This window comes from Lepidochelys kempii, chromosome 6 (assembly GCF_965140265.1).
Source record: "Lepidochelys kempii isolate rLepKem1 chromosome 6, rLepKem1.hap2, whole genome shotgun sequence".
NCBI classification, from domain to species: domain Eukaryota; kingdom Metazoa; phylum Chordata; order Testudines; family Cheloniidae; genus Lepidochelys; species Lepidochelys kempii.
The window spans coordinates 36,866,830-36,885,586 of record NC_133261.1 but is presented as its reverse complement, the minus strand read 5'-3'; the positions used below and the strand labels follow the sequence as shown (position 1 = coordinate 36,885,586).

Below are 18,757 nucleotides of genomic sequence, written 5' to 3'. Positions count from 1 at the left end.
ACCTGACTCTTGCTCTGCCCTTTGGCATGTCTCAGACTCTGATATCCTGGTATTCAGACCCGACCTGCTCCTGATTCCCATTTCAGACCACAGAACAACCACATCCTGGTCCTGAAAAAACAAGAAATTAACTGTCGATATCCACGGCCCTGTAATATTTTTGCAGAGGGGGTATGATGCACGGGGGAGCTATCCAATCAGCAGAGGTGTATGATTAACAAACAAGACCATTTTACAGAAATGTTATTGTTTATGAAAAATCCATTTGTACTGTCAGAAATGGGAGCGAATATTCTAGTGTAAGACAAATTCCTGGTAGTCTCAGGAACTGCTTGGAGATCCTAGAAGGCAAGGTACAATATAAGTGCAAAATTTTAATGTTTAACACCAACAGGCCTTAAAGAGCAGTCTTAGTTTAACTGCTATTGATTTTTTGCATTGCTGTTCTAGAAATGGAGGTCAGATATCTATTTTAGATAGCATATCCCTGAACAAAGCTTCCCATATTACTTCCTGGTAAATTTATTTTTACCATAACAAATGTACTTTTCACTCTCAAAGCAGTTTAAAAAAATAAACTTAGGCCATTCATTAATTATTCTTCAAACATGTTAGATCAATGTGTGTAGTGTAGATCTTGGTATCAAATTTTGCAAGTGATTAATGAAACTTGCCCCGTTGTTAGGATTAATCCAGCAAAGGAATGTCAGCTCAAAAATGTCAAAAATTTATCTCGCTTGCGTCTTTTTTTGCTCTCTAGAAAAAGTTACATAAATCTACAAATGGTAAAAGGGCAGATATCCTTGTGGCATCATTTTCTTTCCCCTTCCCCCGCCCCCCCTTTCTGCCAGATTCTACAGAGGCAAACTGAGGGCAGGATTGGGGAAGCCACGCATCCATCCCTCTTCAGCTTTGTAAAAAATATCCCCAGAAAAATCATCCTTGAGTTGTATTATCTTCTTTCCAGTGCATCCCACTCTTCCCCCTGGAGTTGCACTGAAAGGAATCCCGTACCGTAACTGCAAAGGATCTAAGCTGCCAGAAACCTGTGAGGCCAGTGCTACTACAGAGGCAGAAGGCCTCTCTGCACCTGTGGATCCTGCAGGTTGTTCCACAGATAAGCAAATCCTTCTCATCTCCCCACAGAGCAGTAAGGAGGGAACTCTGATGAGGGTTCTTTGTGGAGACTTCCTCTCCCAGGGGCCTGTCCTGTGTGTGTTTTTATGATAGGAAATTTTGACTCAGTTTATTGTTCCTAAAAGCTGCTGCATAGGGAACTAGTTATTTACAGTACTTCATAATGGATGATGTAGACGTTTGCCTGTTCAAGACCAGTTCCAGTTAGTATTGACTGAAAGATAAACCACTTAACAGCTTTCAGATGTTAAACTGAAATGTGGTGCTAGTCCTAGCAGACAATTGTCCATGACAGACTAACCACATTTGAGACCCTGTAGCCTCTTGGTGGAGCGAGTAATGCTTGAATGGGCACGGAAATTGAATTACTTGCTTACTGCAGAGGTGTCCAGTCCTGGTTAAGTTTGAAACACATTGGTGTGGGAAAACTTGTGCTGTTGCTGCCCAGTATTTTACTTCATCTGAGGATAAACAAGAATCTGGAGGGCTGTCAATATAGTACTTTTCAAGAGAACTGAATTAACTTTTTTTTAAAAAAAAAAAAAATTTCCCAAAAGCCTATAAACACTGCAAGTTTAAATGTAAATATATTACAGAAAGATATTGCAACTTGTCCAGAATAGCGTCTTAGCCAGTTGTGTTTACCATTTTAAATCAATTTATTATCAATGTCATCTGCTCGTGGATTCTACTAAATATATTATTACATTTCCCAAGTAGACAATCCATTACATCCTATCAATTGACTTTTTTTTTTTTTGAGCATCATAGCAATTACTTAAATCCACTTTTACAATGGGATCACTACTTTGAAACACTATCTGGACCAAACTGGAATATAATATTGGAAAGCACTGGAACCTTATTTTTTTGGTTGGTTTTTTGTTTTGTGTTTTGTAAGAGCTACTCATTCTCATGTTTCATACAAAACTGAAGTTATAAGGCCCCAATCTTGTGAATGTTTAAGCACTTCCTTAATTTTATGTACCCAAATATTCCCATTAAAGTAATTTTTTAAATTCAAAAATGTTCTGTCCAAAACTAGAACATTTAGGCCTCAATCTTGCATAAATGCCTGTTCATACAGCATGGAGCATCTTACAGAATCAACTAATCAAACCCAACATCAAATTTTCTTACTGTTAGGGCTGGGACATAGGCAGCCAGGTCTTGCAGTTGGAGCAGGAGTCAGAGTTGGGAGTTAAGGGTTAGAGCTGTAATCCTAGATTGAGCCAAGGGTCAGAGCTGGAGTTGGAGGCCAGGATCAGGAACAAGGCAGGAACCAGGAACATCTCAGCAAGGCAGGAACCAGGAGCAAGTCAGGGAAGCAGAGTTAGGAGTCAGGCAAGAAGGCGGGATCCAATGTAGCAGCCAGGTCGAGCACAGTTGTGCAGATAACTTCTTGGGCCTCTCTTTGAGTTTAAATAGAAAGTCCTGATTGATCAGAGTTCCCTATCTTCCTCCAGTTGGGCCCAGGGAAGCCCTCCCTTGTGTAACTTCAAGTTCTTCTTCAAGATGTGTTGTTCACGTCCATTCCACATTAGGTGTGCGTGCGCTGCGTGCACGAGCATCAGAAACTTTTTCCTTTAGCGGCTCGTGTTGGGCCAGCAGGGCCCCCCGACTGGTGCCACTGCGCCGTGCATATATACCCCTGCCGCCTGACCCCCTCCAGTTCCTTCTCTCTCTTGTATGAGAGCAGTCCCTTAGCCTTTCTCTTATAGATAGCTGTTATCAGTTAGTTAGCATACACTTTGTTGTGGACACTTAAGAGATTAGGTGCTTGGAGGCTTCCAGCACCCGCCCCGGGCCCACGGGTTTAAGGCTTGTGCCACGTGCCGTAAGACTATGCCAGTTAGTGACCCCCACGGCTCGTGTCTACGTTGCCTGGGGGAAGAACATCAAACTGAGCGGTGTAAGATTTGCAAGGCGTTCAAGCCAAGAACAAAGAAAGAAACTTTAGTTTAAAGCAGTTGTTGGTGGAAGCCGCATTACAGCCACTGGGCCCAGAGCGCCCGATGCTGGCTCCAGCTTCCTCGGCACGTAGTGCCCCAGAGCCGTCAGGAGACCCAGCACCGGCTAAACACCGAAAACTGTCAGCCCCACAGCGCCAGACTAGGCCCCGGCACTGCTCGTCCTCCCTGGTGCGGCCCACGGCGCAGCCAAAAGGAAGGCGCGGACATTCCCCGCGTAGGAGGCCGGCGCCTTCCAAGGCCCTGAGCACTGATAAGAGTGGAAAGGCTGCTGTACTGGCCCTGGCTGCAGCACCACAAGTCCCATTGAACCCAGGCCTAAGTGAGCTCCTTGGGGACTCAGCCCTCCACACCTGGCACTTTTGAGGGGGCAAAAGACTTCATTGAGCTGTCGGCGACGAGACCCCTCCCGTACAAGGAGAATCCTCCAGCACCCATGCCATGGGTGCCGTCGAGGGCTAAGCCGGAAATGGTGTGCCGTTCAAGGACACCGTCCCGGCACTGCTCCTGGAGTTGGTCCCTGTTGAGCTCCACATCTGTGGACTCCCAGTTACCCATGGCTCAGAAGGAAGTTGCGGTACCGGGAGTCGATCGGCGCGAGAAAGTAATGGATGAGGCACGATCCCCGGCAGCGATTAGAGACCGGCACCAGAAGGAGTCGAGACAGCCCTCACCAGAGGACTCCCGCAGGTGCCAGTCCCGGTCCCAAGAACGCTGGCGCTGGTCCAGATCCCGATCCTGGGGATATCGTACCGGTCTCGCTCCCGTTCCGTTAGGAGCCGCTCGTCGACCTCCCGCTGGCACAGATCGTCAGCACCGCTGTGGCCTTTGCAGTCGGCGTCGCCACAGTCTGGTGCCAACTCCGGCCGTTACAGTCACTCGCACTGTGCTCTGGACAGCAAGGTCCCTCAGATGGGGTGACACCCCCAATGGGGCCCGCCAGGTCATTGGCCCTTCTGGACTCCTTGGGCCTATTAACAGTGCCAAGGGGCCCCATCCAAGGCGAGCTACTCAGTGCAGCAGTCCCGGTCCCTGCACCGACGGCACCAGAAGCCAGAGTATCCAGGCCTCCAGCATCCCCCCAGTGTAAACTAGAAAGACCAGCACCGAGTCCGATGCCGCCCCGAGGTCTCCCACCCCGGCCCGAGCTGGAGGCCTCTACCGCAGGGGAAGGGGAGCAGGAGGACCAGCCAGAAGGGGCTGAGCAGCTGCTAACCTCCTCGTCATCCCCAGATAAGGCGGTGGCGGGAACAGCGGTGTCCAGCCCTCCACCCATAGACCACAGAGGCCACCAGGTGCTACTGCGTAGGTTCGCCCAGAATTTGGGGCTGCAGGCTGAGGAGTTGGTTGATCAGGAGGACCCCATGGTGGACATTTTGAGCCCCGAAGGCCCATCTAGAATAGCACTCCCGCTCATTAAGACCATCCAATCGAATTATAAGACTATACGGCAGACCCCGGCCTCCAGTGCTCCAACGGCCAGGGTGTGGAGCGCAAGTACTTTGTCCCATCAAAGGGCTACAAATTCCTATTTTGCCACCCAAGTCTGTGCTCCCTGGTGGTCTCGGCAGTGAACGAAAAGGAGTGCCATAGTCAACAGGCCTCGGCACCTAAGGCCAAGGAGGCAAAACACCTGGACCTTTGTGGCAGAAAGGTGTACTTGTCGAGGGGCCTTCAGTTGAGGATTGCTAACCAGCAGGCCATCCTCAACAGGCATAATTTTAATTCCTGGGCAGCAGTGGGAAAGTTTAAGGACAACCTCCCACAAGGTTTCCAACAGGAGTTTATGGCCCTGGTGGACGAGGGCAAGGCAGTGACTAAGACCTCTCTCCAGGCCTCCCTGGATTCAGCAGACGTGGCGGCCAGAACAATCGCGTCGGCGGTGGTCATGAGGCACTCGGCATGGCTGCAGGAGTCAGGCCTGCCGCCTGGGTCCAGAGCACACTCCACAACCTCCCCTCTGAAGGGTCCGGGCTCTTTTCGGACCAGACAGACGCAAGGCTGCATAGCCTCAAGGACTCGAGGGCTACATTTAAGTTGCTGGGTATGCACGCCCCAGTGACGCAGAGGAAGCACTTTAAGACACAGCCTCCCCCAATTGTGGGATGGTTCCTTAAAGGATTAGAGAGGATGTTTCCGTACTGACAACCCCCAGTCCCTCCTTGGAACCTTAACTTGGTCCTCTCTAAACTCTTGGGACCCCCGTTCAAGCCCCTCGCTACCTGCTCCCTCCTCCACCTTTCCTGGAAAGTGGCATTTCTGGTGGCCATTACCTCGGCCAGAAGGGTGTCCGAGCTGAGCGCTTTCACTTCTGAGCCACCATATATAGTGTTTCACAAGGATAAGGTGCAGCTCCGACCACACCCCTAGTTCCTCCCTAAGGTGGTCTCACAATTCCATTTGGGCCAGGACATTTGTCCACCAGTGTTCTTTCCAAAACCCCATACGGACCCGAGTCACAGCAGCGCACACACCCTGGATGCCCGTCGAGCGCTGGCATTCTGTTTGGAACACACCAAACCCTTTCATAAATCTGCGCAGCTGTTCATGGCCATAGCTGAGAGGATGAAAGGCCTCCCGGTGTTGGCGCAGCGGATCTCGTCTTGGATAACAAGCTGCATCCGGGCGTGCTATGAGCTCGCAGGTGTTCCAGCCCTGGTGGTCACAGCCCACTCGACCAGGGCACAAGCGACTTCCACTGCTTTCCTGGCCCAGGTCCCAGTCGAGGAGATCTGCAGAGCAGCCACCTGGCCCTCGGTGCACACCTTCACGACCCACTCTGCGATCAACTAGCAGGCCAGAGAGGACACGGCAGTTGGCAGACCGGTCTTCCAATCAGTTGTTCCATGACTCCTACCCTCCTCCAGAGGTAAGCTTGTGATTCACCTAATGTGGAATGGACGTGAACAAGCACTCGAAGAAGAAAAAATGGTTACTTACCTTCTCGTAACTGTTGTTCTTCGAGATGTGTTGTTCACGTCCATTCCACCACCCACCCTCCTACCCCTCTGTCGGAGTCGCTGGCAAGAAGGAACCGGTGGGGGTCAGGCGGCAGGGGTATATATGCACGGCGCAGTAGTGCCAGTCGGGGGGCCCTGACGGGAGCTGCTAAGGGAAAAAGTTTCCGACGCTCGTGCACACAATGCACGCACACCTAATGTGGAATGGACGTGAACAACACATCTCGAAGAACAACAGTTATGAGAAGGTAAGTAACCATTTTTTTCATTGTCTCTCCTGCTGGGTTGGTTAGTATTGAGCCGGGAGCATGGAGGTAACAGTCAACTGGGCACCCTGCAGACAGACGATTAAGACCTATGGGATCATGACAATTACTTTGCATTCTTTTAACTGAATGGGCTCTAACTGGTGGTCGACTTTTAATAAAAAAAAATTCCCTTCATTTTTGTTTGCTAGTAATGTGACTATAGATTTATTCTTTCCACCTTTCTAAACAAACAAATAAATAAAATTCATATACACCAGAAAAGCCAAGTTGGAAGAAATGATTAAATCATATAAAAGATATAGCTCAAAAAACAGCCATGTTAACATGATCAAATGTAATTGGTTAAAGTAAATAAGACACACTGTGGCTCTCTCATTCTTCCTCACAATTATAGTTCCCATGGCTGGGTATATGAACTATTAGGTAGTGGTGTAATTAATCTTAATTGTCTTTTTTTTTCCTTTTAACTTGACTATCTAAAAGGTGTCTAAGGACAGAAAATTAAGTGGGTTAAATAACACCTTTATTCCACACATCTGCCTAGCTGACTTAAATTTTGTCTATGTGTCTTATGCTTGTAGAGCCAAAACACCTATTGGTGAGTGAGCTGAATTACACATCAGCAACAGACGTTACTAAGTTTCAAATGGGGAAGCTTTATTATCTAGCTATCCTTGTGGGGTTTTTTTATAGCTTCAAATACCATAGGGCTTGATTCTGTACCATGCCTGAGTTCTGCCTGAACTGGGCAGACCAGAGTATTTGGCCCCTTAGTGTTTAAGAGCTGCATGGAAAAATGAGATATGGTCAGATCCACACTGTAGTGAGGCCATAGTAATGATGATATCCAAACCAGAAACAAAAAGACATACAAATCCTAAGCTGATGTAAATCTGGCAGTTACTTTAAAACAAAATTTATTTTTTTCTTATCACTGAGTAAATTTGTTCAGGGGGAGACAGAAACGTGGAACTCAGTTATGCCAGTTTTGAAGTCATTTTTCTGAGTAGAACTGCACTGAGAGTTACTTAACCATCATGACTAATTTTCTAGTTATAACTCTTTTATAGATGAACACTTTAAAAAAAACCTTGGTATGTGTGAAATGTTTTCTGATCAAAACTACTCACACTGACTGCCAAAATGAGGCTGACAGTCACATTGTTACTGAAGAGAATTTATTTATAAGTTTCCATAGCTTTTATGTTTAATGGAAATGATTGCCCATGGTTGAAGTAAATGATGATCTGTTTAGAGTGAAGACTTTTGTACTGTAGGAAACTTAAAAATAAAACAACCCAGAGATGAAACCTTCTGTAGCACAAGGGACTGATTAAATATAACATTGATTGCTCTTGGTTTTTCAAAGTTTAAAAGTCAGGGACGCATATATGAAGGAATATATGAATCTCTCTGTTCATATATTGTTTTATTTAATGCAGCATTCAGATTGAGGGACAGGGTTTGGGTTTTTTGTTTGGGGGCAGGACTTTTTGGAGAGAGCATATGGAGTCTTTGAACTGACTGATGTTCTTTCTGGCTATATCTGTCTGTTCTTTTGAATGACTCCATGACTCTTTCATACTGTGTTTGGCTCATCTTCCTATTGTTTGTGTCTTTTTGTGGGCTGAAGCTGACACTCTCTTAAACAGTTTGGGTCATTGGCTGTCCCTGGCCTTCCTCCATGATGCTCTAACTTTTTGTACTCTTCCTGAATTACTGTCCTTGATTTCTGAACTCATAAAACGTTCTTCCATTCTCCTTTATATTGCTTACGCCCTTTGGACTATCTCTGCTCTTTTTGTACTTTCTATGTCTGATTATCCCTTGCTTTCCTCTATACTGTTAGTGGATATTTGACTGTCGCTGGCCCTTCTTTATGCTGCTCTTGGCTTTCCCAGCTGTTTTCTGACACTGTATTGTTTTACACGGGCCTTTTACAGACTCTCTCTCCCCCTGTTTTATATACTTGGATGTACTAGAATTATTAAGAAGTGAGCAGTATTATCTCTGACTCCTGAAGGACCTCTGTATGTCTTCCAGATACACACAATTCCTGTGGCTCTTCTATATAGTTTTTTAGCTATGGGCTCCAATGTGCATCTCAGTGAAGTTCCAGTTAGGTTTTTTTACTGCTATGTCATTTGTATTGTTTGGAGTGACTAGCCCTTAGCTATCCTGATCTTGGTTACACCCAAGTAAAGCATAGTATGGTGTTTGAAAGAAAGTGAACTCTCCTAATAAGAAAGAAGAACTTAGAAAAAACAAGACTAGGACAATTTCTGGAGAAGTTCCAATAACCAAAGTATTAATGGTGATTGGCAGTCTCATTGAGAATGTAAAAAAATGGGACCAGAGGTTCTAAAGCTACAGGAATATACCTGTTGTGTACATTTTTGATGAACAAGGACATGCAAGTAGCCATGGTAAGGCAAAGGTCCTAGAACTTTATCAGTGGTCCCTGGGGAACAGATATTGCTAACATCAAATTCTAAAATTCATTTAATAGAATCCCAGTTTAATGTCAGAATTTTACACTACTGCAATACTTGAGCTTGTTTGCAGTAGAAAGATTTCTCTATTCTTGGTTCTGTGCTTGCAAAACATATGATCGAGTCTTTCACAAGATGTAAACAGTTTTTGTCTTTTTTTTTTTTAACCCTAGGCATTACACAGAAAAGATTCAGAAAGATAGTTTGAGCCAAAAGGTAATAAGTAGCATATTTAATACTTCATACAATCCCAATCTTAGACTCTTGAAAATAGTACAATAATTTATTTGTAACTTTTCCTAAGAACTGTTTCTTTCAGACTTCACTGAGGAATTTCAATCTCTGCACAAGTAAATCAAATGTTCAGATTAATTTATATAATTGCTTTCTACTGTTACCTCTTCTCATCTCCCAGTAAGTTTAGTTTTTTCAAATAGCAGATCACTGTAGTGATAAATTTAAGACTCAAATGTATCAGTAAATTATGCCAGATTACATAGTCATTGTTGGTCAGAAAATAATTTTGTGCCTAGAGTTGCTTCCAAGAAGTAAAGACCTTGGGTGAAATCCTGGGTCTACTGAGGTCTGTGGAGCAACTCACATTGACATACTCTAGAGCCAGGATTTCACCCTTGTTTCTAAATTCAGACAGTTGGCTCTAAGCTTTTCCTCTCTATAGGCACCTTACATTGGGATGAAATGTGAGCTATCAGTGTTCATGCTCCATCTCCTCATAAGGCACACAGATCTTGAATTGAGGACCATGGACTTTATAAAAAAGTACCTGTTTTTTAGCTTTTTGTTTTGTTTAAACCTGCTGCACTTGGTCACACTGCAAATGTGCATAATGGCAGAGTCATGGGACACTGAATCCTTACCTTCCAGGGCACCAATTGGAATGAGCACATAATGACCCACTTGCACATCAGGCCCCACACATGAAGAAGCACTGAACAAGCCAATGAAATATTTCAGAATAAGAATAATAAAGCATTTGGTGATATTAATGGAGAATACATTAGTGTTAATGACATTATTGCTGCTGAGAAGGCTACTATGAGAACATTCTGAGTAGAGTAATCCAGAGAGATAAGACATAACAGGTTCACCAGGTTGCTGGGTGTGATCAGAATCTCCCCTCAAATATTCCAAAAGTGGCCAGTATCACTGTTCCTTGAAGAAAACCTGTATGTAAAATTATGTTTCTGGAGAACACAACACCATGCCTCACTTGCATTTTTGGGTAACAAAATAGTTATCCAAGGGAGAGCAAGAAAAGATTGGCTGAGAGCCATCCAGGAGCCCAAAGGATTTAGGGCCTAATCCAAAGCCTGTTGAAGTCAATGGAAAAACTCCCATTAACTTCAATGAACTTTGGGTCAGGCTCAAAGACCAGAGCTAGAACAGTGATACAGTGACTGGCCCGATATGTTTTATGTCTTTCAGAGCACTATTGAGCAGGTGTAGAAATTTTGCCCTAAATCAACATAGTATTAACCAGAAAATGTCTCTGAGATACAGACTAACAGAATGTCCACTGAAAAGTCCAGGACTGCCATAGCACAAACTAGGCCTGGATATTTTTTTTTTTATTCCAAGGAAAATGTTTTTGAATGTTTAAAAATTAAGTAACTAAAGGATGTGAACAGTAAGGAGGGAGAGAAATAATTTGATATGGTTGACGGGATATAATTAGGAGTAATTAACAGTACATTGTACTTATAGAGTGACTTTATTCTGAGGATGGCAATGGAGTGGTATGAAATTAATCAAATATAAGCTTAGGCTAAATATTAGGGAATAGTCTCAGGAAGCAGGGGTGCTGGAACTAGCGGTGCTGGGGGTGCAGGAACACCCCCCGGCTTGAAGTGGTTTCCATCATATACAGGGTTTGCAGTTTTGTTTAATAGCTTACAGCACCCCCACTATAAAAACTGTTTCAACGCCCCTGGTGGGAAGCCTCATCACTTGACTAATTTAGTCTAACTTACAAGCGTTGTAGAATGTACTATAGCATATGTTCTCATCCTGGGGGTCATTGCTCAACAAATGTCAGGGGCTCACAACCACACTCCCCTTCTCATATTGCTAAATGGGACGAAGGTCCTGTGTGGACAGGAAGTCCCAGTATGGAAAAGGTTGAAAACCACTGTACCATAAGAAACATACACTAGCAAGGGATGTATTGGATGACCTAGTGGATTTGTAATGAGATGTTTATAGGGGCTTTGGATATGGACAGGGTCAGAAAAGCCAGAAGACAGCATGGGGAAAATTCACAAAGGCCCTTGTCTTCCTTCAAATCCCTTCTTTATGAACCACTTCTCCCATGATGCTCATGGTCATCTGCTGCATGATAATGGCTAGGAAGGTGGCCTAATAGTGATTCATTATTATATCTTGTTCACTTAAACCAACTCCAATTATACAGTTTTCAATTTTTACATCAAGCTAGTATGTACAATCTTGTGCTGTTATTTCTGTCACACTTATCTCCCCACTCACCACCTGCTCCTCTGTTGTGTTCTTTGCATCTTGCCCCCATTTTATTTTTGTATAGCACCTCGTATAATGGGGTCCAGATCTGGGTGCTACTGTAATAAAAATAAAAATTAGGGACTCAACAGTTGGAGGAAAAGCTGTGGGCGATCAGAGTTAGGATTTTTAAATCTTAATTCTTTTCAGTGTTTATATATGAGAAGAAACCATTTATTATCTTGTAATGGCAGAATTCTCCCCCTGCAGGATGTGAGCAATCCCCCTTGACTTTAATGGGAGTTACTCATACTATGTGAGAGGAGAATAGGGCCCAATACTGGAAAAAGGCCAATGTTCTTTACAAGTTCACATGCCTTTTGAGGGGTCATTTAATTTAGGCTGCCTCTGACCAACCAAAGGAAAAACTTCTCCAAATAATTACATTTATTTCTGTACAATTTCATAGTAAGGGTTAACACATTACGATGAAAATCGTATTTCTTCTGTTCTTCCCACTTGCCCATTTTAATCAGTTATTCAGAAATGAGTAAGTAGATCCTCACATGCAGTGAACTCAGAGAATGCTAATGGGGTATCTGCGTCTTTTTGCTCTCAGAGGCTTAAGCCAGAATTGGGAAAGCCTTTTATTCTACCACTCTCTCGGAGTCAGAAGAAAGGGGCTTTCTGAAGAGTTACTTTAAATTGAAACTCTCTTCTAATGTTAGTCTGCTGACTGTCTTGGGTCTCTGAGTTAGAAACTGCTTCAGCTTAGTTAATAGAGCCAGATGTAACATTGACCTTAAATGGTAAAAGCTCCCAAGAGTGAGAGAGAGGCTCGCCTGAGGGGAAAAAGAGGAATAACTCAGTTTTAGGTAAGTAATCTATGTAACCAAGAATAAGCTGTCTCCTTCATCTGTGAACCAGAACGGAACCATTTTTCCTCCTTAAAGGTACAGTACCTCATTGTTGTGATACTTAACTTACTTGGATAGATTTTTTTTCCCATTAAATTGACTGTCTAAAAAAAAAAAAAATGGGTGTAGCAAGACCCGTTCTTCTTGCATACTGTTTTGGGAACAGAAAAGTCTTTTGGTAAAGAAGTCTTTGCTGGTTAGATAGAAGTTTGCTAAAGAAAGGTAGGTAATCAGTAATAAAATGCAACCCTGATTCAGAATCGTCGGTAACTGTATTGTGCTGTCTGAGATAATTAGTTAGTACCCTGAAATGTTTATAGACAAATATGTTTAAAATGAGCTCATTATATTTAGCACACAGTTGTATGGTCTTCTTCCTTGCATGCACTCTTTTAACAGTGTATGCACCAGAGTTGCTCATTTTGATGGATTACCTACTTGTCTCTGGAACCTGTCTTTTACAAGACTTATCTGGAACCATTTCTTTACTTAGTACATGTTTGCTTTTAATGCCGGTAAGGGTAAATGAATGCTGATAAGTTACAACTAACTTAGCTGTTGTAATTCTTCAATATCTATTAAAAATAGCCTCCCCCACTCAGCAAATTAAAGTATATTAAAATTCTAAGTAAATATTTTTAAAAAAACAATATTTGATGTTTCTGATATTTCAAATTTCAGTTTGTGCTGAAGCTATTGATAGTTACATTTCCTTGGTAAATTAAAATTTTAAAAATACTTTTTGTTGTTGTGATTAAAATATGTATGTTAAGCATTTTTTCAGATAGAAATATGTAAACGTAATATGTTGGAATAATATGTAAATGAGAATTCAGATCAAGGTCATGAAAGTTGAGGCCAGCAATCATGTTAATAATATAAATGTTCATTAGTGAGTTAGATTTCAAGCTTTTAAAAAATTGCCTGGTTACCACTGGTGAAAAATTCCTGTGCAACTGAGTACACATGGAGAGAATAGACAGCTACATTAGTTTATGCTTCATGCTGTTTAGAAGAAGCATTTTTGTTTTGGATAAAGACAGAGTTCCTGCAAATAGTTACCTCATTTATGTTTGACATTGGTAGGTGTTGTGTATACTGTAAGTGAAAGCTCACTATATCTAGTTTCAAGAGAATCTGGCAAACATTTCTTAATTGCTTTAACATTCAGATCCAGTAACAAACATTATGATTTACTTCACTTCTATTTTTCTCTGAAATTTGAGTCTTTCATTAGTGGCTATTTTTTAAATCATTGATAATGTTGACCTTGTATCTATTAGTACCCTAATAATAAATCTCCTGGAAATGTAAATTAATACATTTATTAGGTTTTATAATTAGGCCACCTAGGTGAATGGAAATGACAAAATACAGCCTGCAAAATGCAGCTGAATATTGTGAGTGACAGAAAGTAAGAAACAATTCTATACATTAGAAAAAGTAAATGACGTATTTTAGGGAACTCCAATTTTCAAAATATTCCAGTATCGAAGGGCCTTATTCTGATCTATTGGACTTGCATGTATCTTCACTTGTAGCATTATCTATGTCCTTTCGGTGTGCATGATGATTCACAGTTGTTGATCATACATAGAAGAAATTTGGATCATTGCATATTTTATTTATAACTTCATATGTAGACTGGACTAACTTCCATCTTTCAGTTTAAACATCTTCTCATGCTTGCCCCTAGGGCAGAGATATCTTTTGTTAATATCGCATTTCATAGCAACTTGTCAATTGTTGTGTTATTAGATAAACTGTAAATCAAGAAAGAAAGAATATATAATGTAATGCCCAGAGTTGTAGTTGTTATAACTCTATAATTAAAAACAATCATACTTAGTATAAAAAAAATACAGGTAGCATTCATGCACTGATACATAAGGCTATGGATCTGTATTCACAATAATTGTTTTTAATTGCAGACTGTGATATAGTAGCTAAACTTACCACTTTATTTAATCGCTTTTATTGCTAACTTATAGGCGCTGATAATATCCCTTTTAGGAAACTTCCTAGAACTCTGTTGTGTCTGCATGCATCTTTATCTCTCATTACCTTTCATTTCGTCCATTTTAAAAAATTATTTATTTTTTTATTAGGGGTCAGTGATAGCCTAAGTCACAGTCCATGGATCCAGGCACCAAGCAGAGTGGGGACCAATGGCTACTTAGTGGCTGGATCCATTGATCCAAGGGATTTGAGGGGGTTGGGGAGAGAAAGTGATCCAGTATGCTGTCACTGCAGGAGGCAACTGGTGCCAAGGGTTGGGGCTACTGGACTCTCTGCCTCTTGCCAACCTGCTAATATTAGTCACTTTTCAGCTAATACTGCAGAACACCTGAACCAGCTGGCAGCTAGTGGAAATGGGAATTAGGGAGCTGGTAGCATGTACTTTCTAGGGTCATGTCCTTTACATAAGAAGGTTGTGTGGTACCCCTTTAGCCCCAGATTCCCAGAGACGGTGTCTCTGCTAACGCAGCAGCTGCTGACAGAGAGCAGGGGCTGAGTGAGAAAATACAGTATAAGGCTATATCTTAATCTGCCTGTCCACTAAAACTTCATTCCATCTATCTGTCTTATACATCTGTCTAGGAACTTATATGCTGCCCACCACTATAGTATCAGAGTGCTTAGAAAAGCAGAGCAAGTTGGGCCCTGATCAGTTGGTTCAGATAGTCAAGGGCTGCAACCACCTTTCATCACTGCTCTCTGCCCACTCCTGGTTTCAGGCATGTGAGTAAGAAAGAGAACCTGCTGCAGTTCCAGGCAAAGGAAAGTACATCCATAGCCTTTTTGAGGGGGGGAGAGAGAGAGACTAGGCACCTGGTGGCTGGCTGCCTCTTCCTTAGATTTGTGGGACAGAAAGAAAGAGGAATCTCGCAGCTTCCTTCCCCTGTCCTGACCTTCAGGCCCTCTATGGGGATTTCCTGCTGGTGCCTTCACATCTGCTGCCTTGTGGAAGTGGGTCTGAGAGAGACTGTTTGGAAGCTAGGTATCAGTGATGGGGGTTTATGAGTGGAGAGAGGTCCAGGAACCAGTGATAGTGTCTGTTAATTATATTAATTATGCACATATGCATTTGATAAATTAAGGGGAACTATAATGATGAATGCAGAGCTTTGAAATATTGCCTGAGTTGCTTCCATTCGACAGCCTGCTCCTGAGGAGCAGGGTTCATTTCTGTGGCAGAAGGGAGGAAGATCTTGACATGTGAAGAGAAGAGGACAATCCAGTTCAGGTGAGAATAAGTGTCTGTCAGGGAAAGGATATAACTGGGGGGGCAGAGGTCTGACAGGATTTGGTTTTGGTTAATCCAGGCCCACAAATAGATAAAATCTCTTCCTGCAGTAGAGTGAGGCAGCCAGGGTTCTTTCTCTACTGATTTATCTTACCTTTCTCCTGTGAAGTCTTTCCATTGTAGAATGATAGATTTTATAACTCCCGACCCCCCAAAAGATTGACATTTTATTTAAAGAAATAAAAATTGAAATGTAATAAGATGAATAAAGCATGCCAGTATACGTGTCAGTGGGCTATTTGTGCATTTCTTGGGGGGGGGGAGGGGGCTGTAGGCACAAGGTCCAAAGATTTTATACCTCTCAGTTCACCAGTAACATACAAATGCATGTCCTGTTGTGGCTTGTCAGTGCAGAAAGTTACATGGTAGAACCACATTACGTGACATATTCATCCAAATTACATGCATACGAAATACTCCTCCTGCAAGTGAAGAGGGAATATGGTTTTTGACTGTTATCCTTGTGTCATAACATCCAATGGAGTCCGTTTGGCCAGATCCTTGTTGTTCTTCTTCAGTTAATAGGAGTCTTGAGTATTTACATATCCAGTCATAAAGAGGCTGTCGTTCTTCGAGAATTCATGTAGTTAGTTTCATTGGTTGCAAAGCTTGCAGACTGAAATATGTGTTTTGTACTTGCAGTGTGTTTTGTACTCCTGTGTCTAGGAGGACAAGAGTGTATGCTTTGGGTTGGGGCTTGTCATAAAAATAAAGTTGTTAGGGATTATGTAATGATGCAAAGTGTTCTGCAATGCTGACATTATACATGGGAGTCTGTGGCTCCAATCCTATACTACTGAATGCAACAGCAAAACTGCTGTTGTCTTCAATGGAGCAGCAGCAAGCCCTCAGTGAGTACCACAAAGGAAGGTTATGACAGTACAGAGGAAATAAGAGTCTGAAATCTGTGAATTTGGCCAAGAACAAAGAGGTTTTTCACCCATCTTGCTTTGTACCCTTGCACCAATGAATAGCAGGGTATGTAGAGTGGCATCTGTTTCAAATCTTAAAAAACAAACCCTGCAATGAAAAAGCAAACTGGTTCCCTTTTCTGAGTGTTCTAGCAGTTTCTTTTGACTTGTGATACAGGCTAACTGGGACAGTGGAGTGTACTCAGCAGGGTAGCATAAAATGAGAGACATAAATTATTAACATTTCCTGTTTGGGAAATTTAGCAGCATGTTCAGTAATGGTGAACTGTGCCCTAACTGCTGTACACAGAAATTAAAAATAAAATGTTCAACCATAACTCAAAGAAGAATTTGTGGAGGGGGAAGGGAAATATTTTCACAAAGTATAAAAATACACACACGGCCTTGACTTATTTGACAAGAGCTGAAGACATTTTAGCCACTGTACTGCTTTTCTTTTTCTTTTTCAAGGGTGAATGAATGTAGTTAACTTCAGGACTCATGAAAATGGCATGATGTGGCTGGTTGCAGCTAAATCTAGTGGCAAGAAGTATAGATGGTGAAAATTATATTACTGCAGAAGGCCTGCACAAGGTCTATACAATGTTTAGGCCCCATGTTATGGTTTTAATTGGGGCATAAGGCCTTTCTTGTGCAGATCCTCTGCACTGGGATAAATACTGTTCTTAATGGAAGCTTCCCCACATAATAGCTCTACTAGTGCCCATCATCTTGACACTTCTGAATGGTGATTACATTTTAACAAACTCGCTGCAGATCATGCTCTCTGGAATGATAGTTGTCATAATTGTTTTTCCTGCTGTTTTAGATGGAGGTAGATTTAAGTCTTAAAATAACAGTGGTCAATAAAGCAGAATGAGGAAAATGAAATAGTTGCATGTTTTGATTTGTCAAATGCTAATCCTTGGATATAGGGTACACTCAACATGGCATGCTGGGAATTTTGGAACTTGTACTGTCTCAGTCACAGACCACTGATATTGTACCTATTTCCAGCAGTACTAAGTAAGCATGGCAACAAAAGAGTAATCATTGTGTGGTGGGAAGACTTACCATGGACATAATGGGATGTATTATGTGAGTTGTACATATCACACCTCTGTGCTAAACTTTTGTGAACTGTTGGGAACTTTTTGAATATAGCATTGCACTAAAATGTTTTTTTCTGAAATTCAAATACTGTACACTGATGGGAAGGACTTGCTGAAATATTAAAAACCTTGCACTTGTAAGATGCTTTTGACATTTCCTGTTGAATTTGACTTTTTTTAAAAGCCTTTTACATTTCCTGTTTAATGGATCTAGAATGGTGTTTGTCAGTAAAATGGCAAACATCAACGACCCTAGTCTATACAAGGCTGACATAAAATCATAACAGAAAGATGAATAATACCACAGGATTTCTCAGGAAATCTGTAATTATGCGTCATGATATTTCCCTGTGTTGGAATGGGTTCAGAAGTTGCATTATATTAAACTGCAGTATTTTTTTCACTGACCAGTAGCAAAAATGACACTGTATCTGAGAACCAGAAAGAAAAATACCATACCAAAGATGAGTAACTTTTTTTTATTGTAGAAGGGTAAATGATGAGATGCAGTTTGGTCCTTAAGATACAGTAGGGAAAATCTTGTAAATCAGTGTAGCTCCATTGAAATCAGTAGAGCTATGCCAATTGACATCAGCTAAGGGTCTGCTCCAATTAATTTTCATTGCCACTGAGAAGGGAGGGTACAGCCACTTCCGCACCCACCTACCCCAAAAGATATTAAAGTAGTTCCCCTTCTCTTATGAAAGAGGAAGACACTCCTACCGTTTCAAAACTAAATGTCAGAGTTTATAGAATATCCTTCCTCTTTCTAAAATTCATTATAGCTGGACCTTTAAGCTTAATAACTTTTGCTTTTATTAACCATATCTTGTTACTTTAACTATTACCTATAGATACAGTACTCATGTACCCTGACTTTTAACTTCTGCTCCAATGATCCATAAAAATGTACAGAAATTCACAATGTGCACTGCCAGTTTATATACTTCAAAGATTACACAAATATGTCATGCAGTTACAAGAGGTTTTTTCTCCCCTGTAGGTTAGATACTGTACTATCATCTTTTTATATTTATCTGTGAGCATCTGCTAAGAAAATAAAAGAATATGTGACTTTGACAACCAAGAAAGTTCTATAAAAAGTCTGTTGCTATGTTTAAATGCCTACACACAGTTGCTATGGCAATAAAATTCTCAAAATGATGTAAGAATTGACACAGCTCATTGCCAGTCCTTTCTGGGACAG

At 42.0% G+C, this 18,757-nt stretch overlaps 1 protein-coding gene across 14 annotated transcripts in view; it reads left to right on the top strand.

Moving 5' to 3' along the window:
* The window catches only part of IRAG1 (inositol 1,4,5-triphosphate receptor associated 1), a 189,707-nt gene that overhangs the window by 39,215 nt on the left and 131,735 nt on the right, over positions 1-18,757 (top strand). The window contains exon 1 of one of the 14 annotated variants that reach the window (XM_073347588.1): positions 11,744-12,178. The exons of 11 other annotated variants lie outside the window; for them this stretch is intronic. The gene's annotated coding sequence lies outside the window, so the exon portion shown is untranslated. 2 more of the 14 variants (XM_073347589.1, XM_073347590.1) reach the window with 2 other exon arrangements.